This window comes from Hylobates moloch, unplaced genomic scaffold (assembly GCF_009828535.3).
Source record: "Hylobates moloch isolate HMO894 unplaced genomic scaffold, HMol_V3 SCAFFOLD_8, whole genome shotgun sequence".
NCBI classification, from domain to species: domain Eukaryota; kingdom Metazoa; phylum Chordata; class Mammalia; order Primates; family Hylobatidae; genus Hylobates; species Hylobates moloch.
Window position 1 is genome coordinate 32,708,844 of NW_026652283.1, and position 4,538 is coordinate 32,713,381.

At 41.5% G+C, this 4,538-nt stretch overlaps 1 pseudogene; it reads right to left on the reverse strand.

Annotated features, from left to right (window-relative positions):
• Nucleotides 1-545: 545 nt before the first annotated feature.
• Nucleotides 546-1,993, reverse strand: LOC116472841 (large ribosomal subunit protein uL23-like; annotated as a pseudogene).
• Between the last annotated feature and the right edge of the window lie 2,545 nt (nt 1,994-4,538).

The window sequence follows — 4,538 nt, forward strand, 5'->3', positions numbered from 1 at the left end:
GCTTTAGCCTCATATGAAGAAGAAGAAAACTTGTTCCATTTTCCAGATACAGAGTTATAATACAAATATAAAATGGGGCAAAGACAAAAACCAAGTCTTCTATATAAACTAGTGAATTTTGTAGTTATTGTAATCACATTAGTCAGGGTTCTCCAGAAAGGCAGAATCAATAGGATATGTGTAGATAGATAGATGAGAGAAGATTCATTAGGGGAATTCATTCACATAATTATGGAGGCTGAGAAGTTCCACAATAGCCTGTCTCCGAGTTGGAGAACCAGGAAAGCTGGTAGCATGGCTCACTCCAGACACAAAGGACTCAGAATCAGGGAAGCCAGTGGTGTAACTCTGATTCTGAGGCCAAAGGTCTGAGACCCTGAAGTTCTGATGTCAAGGGCAGGAGAAGAAAGATGTTTCCATTTCAGAAGGAGATAATTCACCTTCCCTTTTCCTTGTTGTTCTATCTGGGCTCTCAACCAATTGGATGATGCCTGTATTCATCCACTTTTATACAGCTATGAAGAAATACCTGAGTCTAAGCAATTGATAAAGAACAAAGAGGTTTAATGGGCTGACAGTTCCACATGGCTGCAGGGGCCTCACAATCATGGCAGAAGGGGAAGCAAAGCCGTCCTTCTTCACATGGCAGCAACAAGGAGAAGTGCTGAGCCAAAGGGGAAAAGCCCCTTATAAAGCCAACAGATCATGAGAACTCACTCGCTGTCATGGGAACAGCATGGCAGTAACCACCGCCGTGATTCAATCACCTCCCACTGGGTCCCTCCCACGACATGTAGGGATTATAGGAACTACAATTCAAGATGAGATCTGGGTGGGGACACAGCCAAACCATATCAGTGCCCATCCACATTGGGTCATGGTTATCTCAGTGTCTTCCAGAAACACCCTCACAGATATGCCCAGAAATTGTGTTTTACCAGCTATGTGTGTCTCTTAATCCAATTAAGTAGATGTCTAAAATTAACCATCAGAATATTTATGCCCAATTCATGGCTGAAATTTCAGGATGAAAGCTATGAAATCTCTATTTGTGTTTGTATATCTATTAATGTATGTTATATATATGTGATATTTTCTTAATTCCAGATAGCATTGCAAAATTCATTTATAAAATCCTCTAAAAGTGCTCTATTCTAACTTGGCTTGGAAAAAAATAAGCATTTATAAATAAATATTCACCAAACCCTAGAAATATAGAAAATGATCAAATGTTTTTTAAGTTAACACGATTTGGATAAAACTTAGTTAAATAAGATTAATATAATATTTTTGATGTAATAAAACAACTATGTCTTCAAAGTTATCACTATTGAATATAAAACAAACATAAATTCCTATTCTGCTTCAGTTCTAGTCAAATAAGCTAATATTATACTTACTAGAAATGTAAAATCTTAAAGCTTATAGATTTGATTCTAATTAATTTGTCACTCTTATGAAAAACATTTTTTTTATGGTGAAAAGATACACATATATTTAGAGTTAGCCAGCTGGACTCAGTTTAGATGATCCCAATTTTGTGGCGACATCCAAAACATCATAATCAGGAGCCAGTCGAACATATGCCTTCTTCTCTTTATCAGGACAAATGAGGGTGGTGACCTTGGCCACATCACTGTCATAGCGCTTCTTCTTCACAGCCTGTCTGATCTGGCACTTCTGGCTTTAACATCCACAATGAACACAAGCATGTTGTTTTCTTCTATCTTCTTCACCGCCGACTCAGTGGTCAGCGGAAACTTGATGATAGCACAGTGGTCAAGCTTGTTTCTCCTGGGGGTGCTCTTCCGAGGATATTTGGGCTGCCTCTGGAGTCGCAGTGTCTTGGGCTGCCTGAAGGTGAGTGACATGCGGATCTTCTTTTTTGTGTGTGGCTGTGGACACCTTTCAACACTGCCTTCGTGGCCTTTAAAGCCTTTGCCTTGGCTTCGGCTTTAGGAGGAGCAGGAGCTTCCTTCGCTTTCGGTGCCATCTTGTGAAAAGCAAAAAGCATTATTTCAAAAATAATTTGTTAACAGTAAATCTGCCTAATAGTAGTTTCCAAAGTACTTTTGGTAATTTTTAACCAAAGTTCTTCCTCAAAGATTATAAAGTCACAACCATCCACTATTTTTATGTGTGTGTGTGTGTGTGTGTGTGTGTGTGTGTGTATTCCAAATCACTTGTCCTAGCTTGCTCCAGCAGGCCTGGACAGAACTAGACAAGCCCCAGCCCGTAGTGCAGGCCATTCCTTATTTGGAGATGCTTCCTTAACTATCCCCAGGCAACTTCCTTTTCTTTCTTTGTTCTATTCCGCTTACCTAATTAAGAAAGTTTTAAACTAATATCCAATTGGGCAAAGTGTAAAATGTGAGGTCCTATTCCAGCCAATGGAAACTGGACACAGCAGTAGGGTAGACACATCACTTTATAAGTAACTCTGTCTCCTTTGTTTTGTGTGCTCTTGTGGCTGGACAGCTATTGAGTAGCACCTTTTCTGCAGAAAGTAAAGCTTGCCTTACTAAGAGATCATTTGTTCCCATGTTAATTCTTTTTTTTTTTTTTTTTTGGAACACCAAAAACTTCATTCCCAACAGCACTCTGAGAAAAGCCAGCCTGATACCTAGATTACAGGGTTCACAGCCTTACAGGTTAGTAAGGTAGGTCATTTCCTGGTAGGCCCAGGAATTTAGGGATATTTTGGGGGCATGAAGAAGAGAGGAATTCACACAAAGCTATAAGGACTGCAGCTGAAATCTGATAGTATGTTCTTAGCTTGGCTTTTAGCCTGAATAAAGCCTTTAAAAGTCAAATCTGAGATTCTGTATGAAAACTTCCAGCAAAGAAACTGGAAAGCACCTATGTGCTCGTCTCCTGTTCTTGCTGCACTTACATAAATAATCAAGCAAAATCTAACAAAACTAGACTTATTTTTAAAACAAGAATAGTCTTACTTTGATTATGATCAAAAATGATGGTTACTACAAAGAGAGATTTTATGTTTCGATGGAAAACTATAACTTGGCCGGGCATGGCAGCACATGCCTATAATTCCAGCACTTTGGGAGGCCAGGAGTTCAAGACCAGCCTGGGCAACATGGTGAAACCTCGTCTCTACCAAAAATACAAAAATTAGATGGGCATGGCCGGGCGTGGTGGCTCACGCTTGTAATCCCAGCACTTTGGGAGGCCAAGGCGGGCGGATCACGAGGTCAGGAGATCGAGACCACGGTGAAACCCCGTCTCTACTAAAAATACAAAAAATTAGCTGGGCGTGGTGGCGGGCGCCTGTAGTCCCAGCTACTCGGAGAGGCTGAGGCAGGAGAATGGCATGAACCCGGGAGGCGGAGCTTGCAGTGAGCCGAGAGCGCGCCACTGCACTCCAGCCTGGGTGACAGAGCGAGACTCCATCTCAAAAAAAAAAAAAAAAAAAAAAAATTAGATGGGCATGATGGCATGTGCCTGTAGTCCCAGCTAATCAGAAGGCTGAGGAGGGAGGATCGCTTGCACCCAGGAGGCAGAGGTTGCAGTGAGCTGAGATTGCACCTTTGCACTCCAGCCTGGGCAACAGAGCCAGACCCTGTCTCAAAAAAATTTTTTTAAAGGAAAACTGTAGCTATTGTGGATTATCAGATTCCAGCCTTGTTTCTTGCTTTTGGGCTATTTTTACCTCTTTGTAAACTGGATCCTGCCATCTGATGAATTTTGTCCCACAATGATACTTGTGGAATAAGAAGCCAAGTATTGTCTCTCCTACTAATATATCTATTGTCAGTTAATTTGAAGGTCTCCAACCCTGGAACAAAGTTAGAAGAGGAAGGTTTTGCTCCCCATAATGCATAACCACATTGTGGTACATTCATGCACTGGAATACTATTTAGCCATAGAAAGGAACAAGCTATCAACTCGCACAAAGACATGAGTGAATCCTGCATGCACATTGCTAAGTGGAAGAAGACACTCTGAGGAGAATACACACAGTGTGACCTCATTTAATGAGACACTGGAGAAGGCAAACTACACAGATGGGAAGCCATTGGCTCCATGGGGTGGGGGTTTGAAGCATTCCATATGATACTTTAATAGTGGAATATCTGCCACAATGCATTTGTCAAAATACACAGAATTTCATGGCCAAATGGGTAAATCAAACTCTATTCAAATTAAATAAAATTACTCAGGATGTGGAGTATCCCAGGACAGAATACATCATGTGAAAAAGAATTTATGCTACAAATTACTATGGTTTGGATGTGGTTTGTTCCCGCAAAAACTCATATTGAAATTTGACCCCCAATGTGGCAGTGTGGGGCCCTGGGGCCTAGTGGACAGTGTTTGGGTCATGGGGACGGATCCCTCATGAATAGATTAATGTCCTCCATGGGGGTGAGTGAGCTCTGCTCTCACAGGAATGGATTAATTCCTGCAGGACTAGCTAGTTAAAAAGAGCCTGGCTTCCTTGGCTTACCTCTTGCTTTCACTTTTGCTATGTGATCTCTGGTGCACCCCTTGCTCCCCTTCCACTTTCCACCATGAG